General features: G+C 45.6%; 1 protein-coding gene across 1 annotated transcript in view; it reads right to left on the reverse strand.

Annotated features, from left to right (window-relative positions):
- Positions 1 to 16,721, reverse strand: part of EXTL3 (exostosin like glycosyltransferase 3) — a 110,645-nt gene extending 93,924 nt beyond the window's left edge. The window contains exon 1 of the mRNA XM_057386470.1: positions 16,661 to 16,721. The gene's annotated coding sequence lies outside the window, so the exon portion shown is untranslated. The remainder of the gene's footprint in view (positions 1 to 16,660) is intronic.
- Positions 16,722 to 17,482: the final 761 nt, after the last annotated feature.

The following is a 17,482-nucleotide window of genomic DNA, read 5'->3' on the forward strand; positions in this document are numbered from 1 at the left end:
GGTTTTTTTTGGGGTGGAATATTATGGATCACACTCTGRATATGTCAAGTTGCACCRCCACATGTTTGATTAGRGACAAAYRTTCTAGGTAAATTAATTAATTKACTGTATTTTCATTGRATCACAGWGTGGTTTGGGTTGTAAGRGACCTKAAAGATCATYTTSCTCCAACCCCATTACTACRATGCTTTGTTTATAAAACCCCACATAACCACACTATGTTMTTTTCTTCACAAGAACCTCTACCAAAAGGCTAATTTTCCTATTTCAGCAACAATTATGTAAATTCTGAGAGATGAGGACAGTGGTGACAAATAAACCAGGAGATCCTGGATGGGCAGAGACACATGCAGCTTTCTCATCTCCCCACTATGTCCCAGATCACCATCAACCAAAGGCTATTACTTGCACTAAGTGAGTATTTTTCATAAGCAATTTGTTGACCAAAATATGGTCTTCCCCATCCCCAAAATGACAACAAATGAATTTCCGTGATGGGTCACTCCTGGGTTAGGTGGAGCTGGACATGATGGGAGCAGGTAAAGGTACAGGGCGTTTCCTTCTTCTTGCTCTGTAACAGCTCACAGTAACTCTACACCAATCCAGCATCACAAGAAATTATCTCAAACATACCTAAATATAATTTAGCTACATAAATAATTCTAAAAAATCYCATTAAGAGACTTCCATATTGCAATACTCCTGGAAATTTTGTGGACTCCTAAGAAAGACACGATCCAAAGCAGGAAGCAGCAGCTCAGCCTGGTGACAGCCAAGCAAAACCCTGAATGGATCTTGGCAATACCAAGTAACGGCACAAAATACCAGTGCTGCTTCTTCCCTCAAGGCTCCTTCCCCTTCCAAGCCCTGCTGCACTAAGGAATCAGCTGCATTTCTGGAAAATTCCCTTGAATTCCTGGAGTATTACAGCTAACCATATTTCCCCTTCATCTCAACACAGATGCTTTGAAGTTTTCCAGAGACACCCAAGGAAGAAGACACATCCAAATACCTAGACCAGCCCCAAASCCCTCCCTGGAACAGATGGTGGGGCTCTAAATACAGGCACATCTGGTAACCACTGGTATGAAAAAGCTGGCAGGCAACAGCTTATTCTGCTCTACTAAATATGCCATAATTTGAACTATRTTTAAACAGAAGTTAAAAAGAAACAATCATTTTGCTTGTCTATAACATAATCCCCAAACACGGACATATTGTAACTGTGGCACAGCTCGGGCATTACACTCTTGTCTACAAAAAGCACTTTTTTTGTTTTTTTAATTAAGCATTCAGCACTGTCTAAACTTAAATTAAAAGTGACTGCAAACCAAGCAGTTGGGTGAAAGACAAAAGCATCGTTTTCAGCGTGTGCTTTGTTGCACCAAGCTACCAGACTCGAGGCTGCGATGCTCCAGCACTTCAGCTCACCCTCGAGTCCACACAATTTGAGGGGCCTTGACAAGCTGCCAGATTGCTGAGAGTGCTTGAAAAGACTGGGGAGTGCAGACTCTGCTCACACAGACCTGTGTGTCTAAGCCAGCTGTTCCATTTGTCCCCGGSTTCAGCTCCCACAATGTAAAACAGGGATAATTCTTCCTTGTCAAGAGAACAATCTGTTAGAAATTATMATCATCATGTAGTAAAGGCAGCTGGGAAACACGTCTGCAGGTAGCTGGGGGAAACACCAACCGTCAAAGTTCCCCACCAAAATCAGATCTTAAGCCTGCACACTACCCATGGTCATCCCAAATCCACTCTCAAAACTCCATTTAAATAATCTTCTGGGACATTGTTCCACGGTTCTTTCTGTGAGCTGAGTGAATCATCTGTGTTTGCTAAAAATCCAAAGCGATAGCAGGCATAAAACGRTCGCTCTGGATTAAAGTCACTTTGGGAAAAGACTGTAAAAGGCTGTCTGCTGGGATTGTGCTAGAGGTCCACTGGAGACCCCACCGTCGGGTTTGGATGTGTGCAGAGAGCTTTTAAAAACGACCAGAGAGAAAAAGAAATACTCTGAGGAACTGGCTGATAAGGGAGTCTTAAATTCCAGCTATAGAAGGAAGAACAAATAGTAACAGTGAGGCCCTGTAAGTCCGGGGTGTAAGAGCCAACAGACCTCTGAACAAAACAGGCACTGAGCAAACGAGAGGTGATTCTGCTGGAGACTTTTGGCAAATASCGAGGATGCTGTAATAAAAGCCGCTTGTGATCACTCAATTCAAGCCTATTTTCCACAAATTGGCTCGGTTTAAGCAAAATAAAAGCAGGCCTGCAAGGTTTTCGGTTTCAAAACGTCCAGGTAATTAAGCGAACTAGTTTGAGAGGCTGAATGGCTGAAACGCTCCAAGGAGAAGACCTTGAAACCAAAAAAGAGAAAACCATCTGCCATTTGCATCCTGAATAGAGAAAGTGAGTAAGAAGCACACGTGGGAAGAGAGGAGAACATGCTGGAGATTGGAGATAGTCAGGGTCAAGCCCCCAGAATGAACAGAGATGCTGCTGTTGAGTGAAGAGAGCRTAGGGGTGAAGGCAGGGTGAGCTCTGGCATCCCACAGCCACATTTGAAAGCRCAGCTGAACTTTTCCTAAGGCCCTYTGGAATCCTGAAACTTCCACGYAGAATCCCTKGGGAATATTCTGAGGAGGATGGGGAAGACAGCTCTCAATGGCTGACAAGGCTGCAGAACTGCAGTGAATSAAAACATAAAGGTATGGGAATACCRAGCACAAAGTGCCCATGAAATCAAAGTTACACTGTGCTAAAATAGCCTGGCACTCGTCTTTGATAAAACAACCACGGCCTTCTGACAAAAAGGCACTTGGTCTTATTTATTGGGATTTTAGCAAAGCAACCAGAAATCTGGGGACTATTTGTAAATGGGGAAAATGGGGATCGATAACGAGAATGCCGAGATCGATAATAAACACTCGTGTGCATTAAGTGCTGCAGGTTTCTTAAAAAGCATCTTACAAAGATAAATAATAACAAATAATTGTCAGCACTTTGAGCACRATCTATTTCAAGGCCTAACTTTACAACAGAAAAGGCTTTAAATTTAAAAAAATTGATATCTAAGTAGCATAGGCCTGCCGCCAAAACCGACCACTAAAATAAGGAAGCAGGTGGCAGCTGCTGCTGCTTTTTCCCAGCTCAGAAGGTATTCTCTCCTTTCCACAGTTCACTCAATTCACTTCTTAGTGCATTTTGAAACCGCCTGCAAGCTGAATCATAATGAAAATATTTCTTAAAATGCAAACCTTCCATGTTTTTTTTTTTTTTTCATACCTGCAGGATTCTAAAGTGTATTTGCAAAAGCRCAGGACCGGAAATCCAGAGTCTGATCCCTTAATACTGAAGTCAACCACATTGCATAATCTCATTAATACATTTATCAGGCTCCATCTTCACAGTAATCACGTTTTTAGCCCTTTACACAATTCCCATCAGAAGGCTTTACAAGCACCTCTCTTGGTTTTGAAGCTCTTCTGCTCTTTTCCAGACTAAACTTTTTTTCAGAGCCTTTTGTTCTTGTGCCAGAATTGTCATTTAACTCGAAGAACACTTCTCCCTCTCTGGTATTTACACCAGCATATTTATAGACAAGGAATCTAATTTTTCTCTGCCTTTTTTTTTGTCACCACCTCACCATCCAAGTTCCTTTAATCATTTTGAGAACCAGATTCCCTGTTCTCCAGATCATTCCTAGCAGATGCCCTCCCTTGCACCTTTTACAGCTGGAATCAATCTTTCTCCTATGGACAAGGAATGCAGAGTGGATTTGAAGAAATGCCTCACTCAAACCTGCTGCAGTGTCATTTGCAGTTCCTTGTCACTGGTGGAAATAATTCAGTTGACAAATGTGATCCCAGAATGTATCTTTATCATCAGGACTTAAAAATTATCCCATGGTTGATTAATACACCCCAATTCCCACACAGAACCCCCGGCTTTCTAGCAGAGTTTCCATTACAAGAACTCACATTTGCTTATAGACAAATAGTCCTAAATTCAGCCATTCTTCTCCTGGGATCTCCTGGTTTTCCTCTTTTGATGACACCTCCAAATCCCATTAATTTCTGCTCCATCATTAGTCAATATTAACCTGATTAACACCAGCCTTGAGACCAGTCCATGAGGAACACTATTGCTAACTTGYCTGCCTATCTTCTTCAACCATCCTGCCTTTTCTGCCTTTAATACAGATTTATTGATGCAAAACAGGAGCAGAATACTTCAATTCTGATTGATTTARACTCTCTCGCTTTGCATTTTTTGGTTTGGGTTTGTTTGGGTTTTTTTCTTTAATGAAAGGCTGACTTTTGCTGGTGGAGAACTACAAAGACTCTCCACAAATCAGGCCTTTGCCTGAACTGCAAAGCTGCCCTATTTTCACAGTTGGGCATCTGCAAAAATTAATAAACAATGCAAATAAATGCATTTGATGCTAAAGACGGTAAATGAAGTTTCTTAATGACTAGTCTGACTTTTTAATTGTATTTAGGGCTTACGTCACAAATTTAAAAAACAATGAACAAGACATGTCAAACTTGYAGCTAAATAAAATTAAGCTAAACATGCTGAATACATAGTTTAAATTAAAACAAGCTGGTTTATTGTACAAAGGAATTCTGCAACCTATAAATAGAACCAATTTCTATCTATTCAGCATGTCTTYAGGTTTCCAGAACTTGAAACAAAATTAATTTCCATTCTTATGMAAAGGAAGAGCTGATGTTCAAGTAAAATGAAAAGTGGCAAAAACCACTTCATGTAACATTTTCTTTGACCTACCTGTGAGAAAGAGGACACTCACACAACCCAAGCACAGCCACTGACCTCCTCCCATCCCTTCTCTCCCTCCCCATAAATCCGTACCCACACAGGAACTGCMGAAACAAAGCAGTTTGAAATCCCACCAGGCACAGGCAGCGAGGCTTTTCATGGTGCAAGTGCAGCCAAACAGAGCTCAACGAGAAGGGAAAAGGGAAGAATAAACATGGAAGTATCTCCAGCTGGTGTGGGGAGGGATTTGACCCAGCTGTGTACTTACACTGCTACAGATCAGGAATTGTCACCAGCAAAAATCCTCAGTATCAGCCTTAGAAAATTCCTTCAGCTTCCTCACCAGACAGAAAAGGAGAGAAAGCAATGACATTGTCCAAGTCTTGTTCATTCAACAGCCTTGAAACACTCTGAGATCCTCCAACACATGGCAATCCTTGTTTTAGAATATCAGTACTGGCTCCCAAGAGTGCGAGAGAGCAAACAATAATTTGCCCTTCGAATTACAGCAAAGTTCCACTAAAACCACTACGTATGTCGAGTTTTAAATTCAATCAAATTTAAAGATGAAGAAAAATCCTCCCTTTCTCCCACCAGCAACAGAACAATACTATGCTCTGCCTTTTTTTTCCCCTTATTTTGTAATTAAAAATAGGCTGAACTTTAGAAGTGTTATTGCACTTGAAGCAGCAGAATAAAGTGCATCGTAAAAAGATGCCACTGGGATCAGTTCAAGCCAAGAAAATTGAAAACATTTAGAAGGAACGAAGCCAAAAACACAGAACCAGATTTAAACTTGGCGTGTGCCGTGGCAGGAGGCCAGTGGCAGCAGAACCTGCCGGAGGAGCGTGGAAAGGGAAAGCTGCATCCCACAGAGCAGGGCCAGGTAATGGGGTGGCACAGCTGGCACAGCTGGCACAGCTGGAGGGATCAGTGAAGCAAAAAACCCATTGCAGCTCGCTGGGATCGGTCACGGCATAACTGAGCTCCGCTGTGAAATGTTCTCATCGTATTTAGCCGTGGCGTTAATAAACATTGAGCTGTTATACACCACTTGCCATCTTCAAAGAGCTCTAAACCCAATGACTAATTCTCACAACCACCTCCTTTGGTGCAGGAGCTGTTTAGAAAGATGAGGACAAAGGCAAAATGGTGAAGTCATTGGCCACAGCTCCTAAAAAAGCATTTTTTTTAAACCAGAGGAGCACAAGGATGAAATTCAGGGCTCCCAGTGACACAGCCCCTTCAGGAGGCAGAATTTCTTYATGTTTCTTTGACACATCTGCAACCTAAAATACTTGTCTCCAAACCTGAAACTTCCTGTATAAAGTTATATCTCCAATGTGTATGAGACTGATTTTGTATCTTCTCTGTGCAGGCAGAGGAAGYAAAATGGGTGAAGTGATGGTACAGTAGAGATCAACAGGAACTTTTGACCGCTAAATTTGCATTTCAGCTGATGTGGTTTTAAACAAAAAAAAAGAAAAAGGACCTAGATAAGCCTCCTCACTACAAGGTCAGTAAATTATAATTCCTRGATTCTCTTCTTCATCTCAGTTTTTCCTCCAGCAAATAAAATTACCTGAAAATTTACAAGAAAGCTTTGAAACAGATTCAGGTTTATGACAAACTCTTGGAGAAGAGATGCACAGAGCATCTCTGTTACCAACACTCAGCTCAGAGGAGATCTCCAGAGGAGACCAGAACTAAAAAAATACCTCAACAAAATGCCAGGGACAAGAATAAGTTACAAAAGGGAAAATAAACCCAACACACTTGTGTTTCTAAGCACCTCAACAACGTTATCAATAAACCCAGATGCAGCCTTTGCACAAAAGCTGCAGCGACAATCAATCCAAATGGATGGCACTTCTGTAATGCCCCTATTTGACTCTCGAGCTGAAGCAGATAAAAATTCAAAGATTGGACTTCCTTGGTATTTTTATGTTAATCTGCACAGCTTTAGGGAAATTGTTGCRACTCAACTCCAATTCATTCTGTGCAGTCAGAGCCATTCGAGTACCTACCAGCAATTTTCATACCCCTCGAAGTCTATCTCATAAACTGTCATCAACCCAATGCATTATCTTTCCTCAAAAAACCTGTCAGGAGCACCAGGCAGGCTCCCCCTGGGCTCAGATAAGCACAGCAGAACTGACTCATCCTCTTTTTTTTCCCTTTCATCTTGATTTGTATTGTCTCCTTTACAATTTATTTTCCTGTACRGCTACGTACACATAAAATGTGTGTGCGAGGCACAACAAGAGAAAGAAAGCAGTTTCAATCTCCACTTATTCCTCTTTCCAACAGTTCCTTTTGCTTCATCTTCTCGGAGGTATTTTACCATTAAATTCAAATGAATTCTCCCTTTCTCTTGCTTTTGTTGAAAGAAAACAACAGGAATGTGAGAAATCCAGGCAGGAGGAAATGCCTCCTGATCTGGAGTGCTTGGACTCCTCAAGCTTTTTGCTGTGTTCCTGCAGAAAACACACAAACAGCTCCACCTCACTCCGGGCTACTTTTGCYCAAACTGCCACTGCAGTTGAACAGAAAACCAGTTTTACTGCAAATAGAGATGGGCATCTACGGGCCTGAGGTCAGCCAGGGCACAAAGGACCCCCGYTCTGGCTCCCATTGATAAATCCCACAGAACAGCTGGAAAATCTCCCTCCCTTATGGGGACTGTCTGGGATCCACTCACGAAAGCTGCAGCTCCACCTTTCCCCGAGGCTCTGTGAGTACCTGGGCTGTYCCTCGTGCCTCACTGCCTGTTTTTCATGAACTTACGCAACCTTCATCACCMTTCAGCCTTGTATGTCTTGGCCAGGCTTGCCTGAAATAAGCTGGCAGGGTCAGAAGTTATTGGGGTGGCACAAATATTGGGGCGATTGGGTGAGATTGAGGCCAATTTTGTAAGAGAACACCTTGGATGTTGATTATTATTGTGTCATGGATCTGAGCAGAGAATCCAGGCAGTGAACCATCCACATTTCACTTTCATCTACAGTAAAACGACCTAAAGATTTAGGTGYAACCACACAGAAAAATCAATATTTGGATGAACTTGGGAGCAGCCAAATGTCTAAAGCACCGYGCTGATAAAGAAACCCCCCAGCCCAGCTTCTTGGCATCAGCCAGCACTAAAATAACACTGCCAAGGTCCCAGGGCAGTTGATGCCAGACAGAACCAGTCACAGGACAATCAGAGGTTGCACCACATTCCCAAACTGCCTCACAACGAGCCTGGGGCTGGATCATGGGAAGAACACACATGAGACAGACCTGTAGAAGTCCATCCCTTTACTCCAAGCTGCACAAAGTTTTACTTCTGTCATTTATTTCCCTAAGTCCACTGGAGATTCTGCAGGATTTCCTCAGACTGTGGTTGTCAAGCCCAGGTCAGTGACAACCCAAGTAGAGAAAAAGCTCTAACTCATCAATCCTTTTAATTCTTTAAGCTTCTCTTTTCACCACTATTGTGATGTTTTTCTTTTAACAAGGCCTTCAAGGCAACATGAAACACAAAAGAGCAAGGAGCAAGGAAAGTCCTCAGGTGGCCAAAGATTCATTACAATAGAGAAAATCATTCCCTTTATCCTCTCTCCAGCCCCCACTTAATTGGGCAACCTGGTAAATTGATGAATTACAGTTAAATGATCTTGCTGTGATGTCTCTTGCTGATGAATGGAGAATATCCTGCCAGAGACTCCTGGTTTCATGTGATGGATTTGAGCCCAGGCTGCAACACAATTCCTTGTGACTGACAAGCTCAGCTATTTTCACTCTTAATCTTGATAATATTTGATTGAATAAATCCAAGGTCATCGTTTCCTAGGTGGATAAATTGTTCGGAATATCACCAGCCCTCCAATTACTTCAAACTGCATTAAAAAAAAAAAAAAGTGAAGAATATTCACATAAGAGCTGGTGAGAACTCAGCCTCGTGGCTGGGAAATATCTACACCCAAAACAAAGCTTTGCTGGAGCATGAACGAGCAACTGTGGAGTTGCATTTGTCATCTCACGGCCCAAAGCCCTTTCTGTGTCCTAAAACCTCAGGGACGCAGAGCCCTGGGGAGGAATGCTGCTCATGTTCAGTCACAGCCCAGCAGATTCTTTCTCTTTTTGTGTGAAAGTTTGATAGGAAGCAGCTTGGCTGAACTGGAGTGATTTCAAGACGTGGGAAGCGGGGAAAGGATAACTATTAATTGGCATCATTTTCTTTCAGCACATACAAAACACTTCCTAATAGGGGGACAATTTAAAACTCCCATGCCTGAGCCTTTGGGGATTTTTCCTTTCTGTTTTCTTTTTCAAGAGGCAAAAATAGGAGCAAAAACTTCTGCACCCTGGCTGCACAGAACTTTCACACAGATCAGCTGGATCGAAAGATGTTGTGTCATTTGTGAAATATTCCAGCCTTTTATTGTGCAAGCTCCTAATTATTAATGTCTGGGCTCCGTATTTCTACAGCAAGATTTATGATGCCGCTCAAGGTGGTGGAGTTGAACTCATTTTCCCTCAAATCTACAGATGGGAAACCACAGAAGTGCTTTTTATCCCCTCAACTTCTGTAGTCTCTRGTGCAGAAAAACCCCAGGGAGCAAACAAGCCCCTCGAAAGAGGAATCTGAGGTGAAAATTGTCCTTCTCTGCCTCCACCACCACCACCACAATGGCGTAAATATCCTTTAAACAGCTCCACAAGTCCCTTGGGGGCAATACAGACAGATTTTAGCAAAATTCCACTGTTGTATCTTTTTAGGGGATATAAACCCCACTATTGGAAGCCTCTTTGCATCCCACTGAGGCTTTTCAGAGCAGGTGCAAAATGGGGACTTGCAGCAGGAACAGGACACAGCTGATCCCCTGGAATCAGGAGAAAAGAGGCAACTGATGCAAAAGCCAGTGGCCACACGTGACCCCTCAGAGGGAGCCAGAAGCTGTCCCTGCACAACAATAACAGGAAACTCTGTCACTGAGCTGACTGTGGCCTGGGCCTTCCAGCCGAGCTAAAAATCCTGCACGGGAGGAGAAGCAGAGAACTTGTGGGGATAAAGAATTTCAGTTCTGCATGTGCTTCCAACAGCAAACTGAAAGGGAAAGATTTCAGGCCCGGAAATGAAGCTGGGCTTGGAGGTAAAAGCATGGTTGGAGAGTCAAATGAAGTTAATTCCTTTCTTCTCCAAGAATATGATCAGAAAAACACATAAAGTGAGCAACCAGCACCTGCTGCTCTTACTGGTCTGACAGGGCTTAAAACAAACAGCTTGTGCTCCAGAAAACACTGATATTTACATATTCATACCTGTACACATGTGCACATAGACATGACACTCACTTGTAAAGTAGGAATAAAAATACCAAACCACAACAACTTTTGGCTCCAGGATGTGGGATTTAAAAAAATAAACGCTACACGTGCTACAGCAAAAGTTGCAATAAAACAAGCAGTGCTGGTACCAGTGAGTTATAGAGGTGGGATAATGGGATTTCACTGCGTTTTGTTCCCTCGGAGGGACCTGCACTCTTATCAGGAGATTCAGGATATGAGGCTCTGACATGGCTCTGATTCATGCTCTGGAATAGAGCAGACATTTGATGGCATCTGCATTGCTGACTCAATTGTGTATCTTCAGATCTGATCTTGTTGGTGCTGGGAAATGGGATYGGGAGGGAAAAGGACGCAGGAGACAATGCAGCCACGGCTTTGCTGTTTGCCTTAGGGCCTCACTGGTAAAAACAGGGAAATAAAGGAAATAAATCCATCCCTGCCTCCATGCTGCATCCACCGAGGCAAGGCTTTTGGCTGGTTTTCTCCACCCAAACCTGGCAAAGCAACTTCAAGGAAAAAAAAAGAAATTCCAACCGGTCCACTTTCTGAATACATTTGAAATTAAAAGAAAGTAAATCTTGCTCTGTCTTCTCCCTGCACTTCACTCCCAGCCAGTCTCASAAAAGGGTAGAAGACAAACATTTTCTTGTTGAGGCTCATTGTAAGTCCAAGTGGTTGTTTCGAAAGCCTGGATTTATTTTTTTTTAAGTTTCAGCTCTGGCACGTCTAATTTTCTTCCTTCTGGGGAATAAACACGATGAGCAGCAACCCAGTAGGCAATGGAACGGATTCTCCTACAACTCTACAAGTAGAAAGTTGAGACCAAGAAGGTGACAAAGAAGATAAATGAACACGTTAAAAGATGCTAATCACACATGAGAGTGGTGATTTCCAGCAATTTCTGCCTGGTCTGGTGCTCTGGCAGCCCTCRGTGCACATTCACAGCCCCACGGGATTGCTGTTCCTGTTCTCTTCCTGCCCACAGCCGTGATGGATGTGGCTCCTCARCCTCTTCTCCTCACAGAGTGAGAGTGGCTGCAGCGCTTTCTCACTCAAAAGCGGGTGATTTAGCAAGAAAAAAAGATCTGCAGCTTCATGCTACAGGATCATGCAATCATACAATGGCTTGTGTTGGAAGGGAATTTAAAGCTCATCTCATTTCACCCCCCTGCCATGAACAGGGACCAGTTTGCTCCAACCCCCATCCAAAGTGGGCTTGTGTGGGCCTTCATCCCCACACAGGGGATGGGTAATCCATGCTGGACAAAGATTATATGGAAATATGGGTAATCCATGCTGGACAAAGATTACCAGGCTGGGTAATCCATGCTGGACAAAGATTATATGGGAGGTGACTGTCTATGCCTCATGTTCCTCTTCATATTTTATTCACCATGAGTGCAAACAGGACCTCAGGGGGGTCAGGATGAAGGTCCTCTGCTGTCCTGGTGGAGACACTACAAGAGAAAAAGCTGTCTCTTCACACCTCCTCCCTCCTGAGCTCACTGTGACACTGCTGGCACACACAGCGTCCACGCTGGTCCTGGAGCCCTTTGGGATGAGCCAGGAGGAGCCATCCCCCACAGGCTGTGAGGCAGCCAGGRCCAATCCCAACTCCCACCCTCTGAGCTGGCCTGTGGCAATGGCCCCACCAAACCCAAATCTGCAACGCCAGAGGATTCACAGCAAACAAGACCAGGCCTGGGGCTGGCGGTCTCGATGCCCAGCGCCAGGGCAAAGCTCCTTTCCAGGGAAGTYGTGTCTCGTCAAGCCTTGGCTGAGCACTGGCCCAGGCTGGGGCTTGCTCAGCTTCCCGGGGCTGGTGACTAATTACTGACTAATTACCATGAGTAATAATCACCTCTCCTCTCCACCATGGCACTGCTGCTGGCACCCACTCGTTTGGCACAAAGCCCCTTGGGTTCCCTTCCCTTGGMGACCCCACCGCGCCACCAAACATGRTCAGAACTGGTCCAGAATCACCAGGGCTGGACAACAAACAGCATCTCATTGATTCTCCTGGATTTTGGGAGCTACCAACAACAACAACCACCACCAGCTGTGCCCGTCTCCAGATATGCCAAGCAGTCAACCCCCCTCCATTCCCATTCGGATCTCCGCTGAATTTTCCCCATCCCAGTTCATCTCTACTGTTTAATTAATCACAAACAGAAATCAGGGGAGGGTGGCTCTTCTAGGACAGCACACAGCCATTAAATAAAATATAAACACCTCATCCATACTTAAAAATTGGGTTTGATCTATGCTGTTTTCCTTTCCTTTTTCAAGGTGATTTGCAATTTCTTTGGTTGCATTTTGGGAAGGGGAGGGCTGAGCTACTGCGTAATCTCATTTTTGATCTATTATTAAATGCCTGTTTCTTTTTTTCTTTTTTTTTTTTTTTTTTGTACCCTTTCTCTTGGAAGCCAGAAGCTCCAGCAGGAATTACAGCCAGAAAGAAAGGTGAACTGTGAAATGAACGCTGCGAGAGAAAGAATTGCTCTGGCTTTTGTTTGAAATTTTCAGAGTTTTCTGATTTTTCGTTAGAAAAAATGTCAGATTGGCAAACCAAGGCCAGGTTCAATGGAAGTATGGGACAGGACCACAGCATTTGAGGGCAGTGGCACTCAAAACAGCCAGGAAAATGTGATTTTTTACCATTTTGATAACAAGTGAAGGTGGATCTGTTCCTTAGACCACACTGGAGATGCATCAGGGGTGATGAGTGATTTTCATCACCCTTTTTTGCCTCCTTCCAACCCCTCTACATGGCTGGGAGTAATTCCTCCTTCTACTGTGCTTCAGAAATCAGGATTTTCTCCAAATCTGGCACCAGGACACGCTCCCACCTCCCAGCCAGATGAGTGGAAAGCCATCATGGCTTTGCTGCCAGCTCCTGCTGGGAGATGGATGCTCCCTTTGCCACACTGGCCACTTGGCTGGCAAGCAAATGGTCCCTTGGTGGGGTCACATGTCCAAATTGGGTGTCCCAGCTYCCCTCTGCTCTGATATCTGAGCTCACACAGGCTTGCACACAGATCATCCACTGCCAGACTCAGAGATGGACAAACGCCTGTTAGCATTTCCTATTAATTGAATTAATTAGTTTAGCAATTTCCTGTTAATTTCCTATCATAATCATTGTCTTATTAACTAATAGGAACAAARCCATTATCTAACCACCAGGAATGCAACCCAGTGACAGTATCCGCCACCAATGTTACTTTTTGAGAAAAGAACAGTTCTTTAAGTGCCTTTGTTTTTAAAGAGTGGCCCATGCAAGCAGCTGAGGGTTTTTCAGCTGAACTGGACAAGTTCAGACCCATTCTGAAGGGGAAAAGCATCCCTGGGCCACATTCCACAGAAAACTGGAAAAAACTCTCTGATTTTTCCAAGGAAATACAGAAAGCACAGGGCACACAGCTCAGAGAGCAGCTCCATCTCCTGTAACTGGACATCCCAGTAACTCCTCTCTGGGAAAATCCAGTGGGTGCTTGGGAAAGGTGCCCAAAAATGGCACATCTGGAAAGAGCCATCCCTGGGTGGGGGAGCAGTCAGCAGATGTGAACCCCTCGAGCATCTGAGTCCTGCCACAAGGATCACAAAACTCCTGCATGACCATTTCCAGGAAGCTGCTTTTGGGACCTATCAAAGACCAACTACAGATTTAATAAAGATAAATACTGACATGGAACTAAAAACCCTTCCCTCATTCCCAAGGGAGACAGAGAAACAGAAGAAATGAAGGAAGCAATTGTGTCCCTTCAATTCCAACTCACCCAACAATCCTTTTTGGGATCCCCAGTGACCAAATCACAGCTGCCACAAAAATTGGCATCGGTGACAGGAGAGCAGATGTTCCCTCACCTTCATATTTTTGCTGGATATGACTGATTTGAGTTTCTGGGCACAAAACCAGCTGGAAAGAGCCTGTTCCCAGAGATGTCTGTTAAAAACACCAGAGCTGGATGTCACTGTGACATGAGGGGWGTGTGTGCCACCTCCTCTCTCCACCTCCAGCCTGAATCCCATCCTGCCTTCCCTTAAACTCAGCAAAAAGGAGCCAAATCAAAGCAACTGTCTACATTTGGCTTTATCTGCTACGAAATGTCAAACTCTTCAACAGGAATTTCAACATTTCCATCCTCCCTCCCTCCAAAGCAYGAAGACTGGTATGAAGAAGCCAAAAATGTATCACAGAAAAGAAAGCATCACCTACACCAGGCACAAATGGACTGAAGCTGGAGGTCCCTCCTGGACAACCAAGGGTCCTGTTGGGGAAAAACCCACCTGAGTTTCTCCAGTTTTTCCTCTTTTTCCTGAGTTTGTGAGTTTTTCCTTGTGCTACCTGTGAGTTTGCTTCCCATGCATCCATTTACATGAAAATGTGAGTGCACGTGTGGCGTGCTGGAAATATTGTGACTAATGGATGGAGCCTGCTCAGCGTGGCAAAATCTTCCCTCTCCCCCGCTGTAACAGCATTTCACACGCACTTGAGACGCTGGCACCTACATTTCATCTGTTTTTTTATCTAAAGGTGGAATAAATTTAATGAATTACAGCGATTTTATGTCTCAGATGTAGATTCTGCTCTGGCATCACTGCAGAGAAGCCACAGGTTCCCCTGGGCCCACTGCTGTGGAATCAACAAGCTCACATCACCCCTTATTTATTTTGGAAGAGCACATCAAGGCACAACACACAATTTTATTTTTTTTCTGCTAATAACACACTTTTTCCTTTTCTCGTCCTTGCCACCTGTTTAGATGGCACTGGACTGCGTCTCCTCAAAGCGCCCATCCTGCATCACTGGGACAGCACAGGCTCTTCCAGCAGGAACAAAGCTCTTGCTTAGAGGTTTCTCTGCAGATAATTGGGACCATTCATGGTCTCACATCAATGAGATGAACCAGCACCTCCACCCCTGAAGATCCCTCACCCTTCAGCTCCTGCTTTGGACAGGCAAATAAATTCCCACCATCGCTGGGACCCAGCTGGGCTCCAGCTCCCGACCTGACCAGTCCGCAGCAGTGGGAACGGGCACAGAACCATCCCAGCACGTTTTGTTTTTAACATCTCTTGCAGGGATCAAAGGAACCGTGTTTTCCGTCCTTTCCCTCCCGAGCCGCGGAGCCGGAGCAGCCCCGGGCAGAGCGCTCGGCTCCGGCTGCAGCACAGCGCTGCCAGGTCAGCCATGCTCACACTGCCCACGTCTGCAGCATCGCTGAGCCGGAGCAGAAACCCTGCAAAACCCCTTCCTGCAGCAGCCGAGGGGATAAACACCMGGAGAAACACCCGAGAGAGGCGGGGGATACAGCAGCCWCCGCMGGGAGMGAGCTTTSCACAAAGGAGCAGAAGTTTCTCTGCTCGGCCACCGAGACACGTTTGAAGGTGAAGGCTGGACGGGAAAACATCTGTGGCTGCAGGGAGCCCAGACTGCCCAGAGCRGAGTGGAACACAAAGAAACCCAGCCCCAGCATGATGAAATACAAGTTTATTTRCTTTAGCCCGGGTCCAACTTCCCTCCCTGGCTCAGGAAAATTCCTTTAATGCTGCTTTCACGGGGGGCTTTTGAGCAGACAAGGTTTTTAACCAACTCAAAACACAATTCGAGAGAGATGGTGAGTCCTGAGCACCCCCAGATGCATGACACGAAAGGGGAAATATTACGGAACCGAGATCAGAGCATCCTGACTTTTCCAAGTCCTTTTGCTCTGCCCACACTGTCCTGGTTCCCATCCCAGACACGGAGTTAACGCCGAACACGAGAGGTACCACTCCACCGGGGCTGCCGAGATGCCTCTTTGAGGAGAAGCCAAAACCATTCCCCTCCTCCCTGACCATTGCCAGCAGCGATTTCTCCTTGTGCCACASAAGCCCTTCCAAAGCCTCCAATTCTCCTCGCATTCCCCACGGCCCAAATTGCCAAACTCGAACGCAACTTTCAGCGGGGGRCAGAGGAGCCCCCGCCCGCTGTCTCAACGCAGCCGTCACATTAAACCCAATTTATGTTGCACCATCCCGGCGCGGCGGGAGAGGAGCCGCTGTCACCCCAAAGCCACGGGGACGAGTTTCCCCCAACTTTGGGGACCTGGATAACACCCGCGCCCCCCAAGAAAGCAGTTCCCAGCTCAACCGGGGTTCGTCCCACTGGAAAAATCCCCCAGCCCCGGCGACACCCTCAGCCCCAGGGACATCCCCAGCTTCAGGGACATCCTCAGCCCCAGGGACATCCCCCGGGATAAGGAGGGGAAAGGAGAAGGAAAATGGGTCCCCTCCAAGCGGGACCCATCCCGGGAGGGGCTGGTGCTGCTCCCCGGCTGAGTGCGGGGCGTCCCTCCTGTGCCGCGGGGAGCGATTATAAAGTAGAACAGAACGAAGAAATAAAATATTAAAATAACCGTGGGGAAAAATAATTAAATAAAAGCTAAACCAATAAACTAAAATTAAAAAACAGCACAAAATAAATCAAATAAAAAAAACATAATATGAAATGGAATACTACCCTGCCGCCCGGAGCGCCCCGGAGCGCAGCGCTTACCTGGCGGAGGGGCTGCGCTGCCCCGCGGAGCTCCGCGCTGTCCCTGCGGCCGCAGCCCGGCGTGCGGAGCAGCCCCCGGCCCCACTCGCTGCATTCTGGGAAGCGGCGCCCAAAAATGGGGGCGCGGTGCCCTCTGGTGGCACCTGTGAGCAGGGTGCGAAGGGGCGGGGGTTCCTGGGATTTTAATCATGGAAGGGTCCCTGGTTTGGGGTTCTAACGGGGAGGGGGTGTTTATAAATGTATATCTCTGTATGTCTAATTATGTACATATKRGTTTTATATATATAATGYATGTATATATCTATTTGTATGTATGTATTTTGTATGTATATGTATATATAGTGTGAATATATTGTGTGTGTATATAGATCCCCTCGTCCAACCCCTGCCATGAACAGGGACACCTCTCACTATCCCAGGCTGATCCAAACCCTGTCCAGCCTGGCCTTGGACACTTCCAGGGATCCAGGGGCAGCCACAGCTTCTCTGGGAATTCCATTCCAGGGTTTCCCCACCCTCATAGAGAACAATTCCTTCCCAATATCCCATCCATCCCTGCCCTCTGTCAGTTTGAAGCCATTCCCTGTGTCCTGTCCCTCCATCCCTTGTTCCCAGTCCCTCTCCAGCTCTCCTGGAGCCCCTCTTGTCACTRGAAGAGGCTTTAAGGTCTCTCCAGAGCCTTCTCTTTGTGCCCATCCCCAGGCAGAATCCCCAGAAAATGTCTTAAAACACCTCTAGGAAGTAAATGGGAAGCACTAGTTTGGAGAGGAAGGGACAGATATTGGGGAACATCAGCTCTTGGGGTGAAACTCCTGGCTGGAG

Source organism: Malurus melanocephalus, unplaced genomic scaffold (assembly GCF_030028575.1).
Source record: "Malurus melanocephalus ecotype Western Australia unplaced genomic scaffold, MMel_1.1 scaffold_971, whole genome shotgun sequence".
NCBI lineage: Eukaryota > Metazoa > Chordata > Aves > Passeriformes > Maluridae > Malurus > Malurus melanocephalus.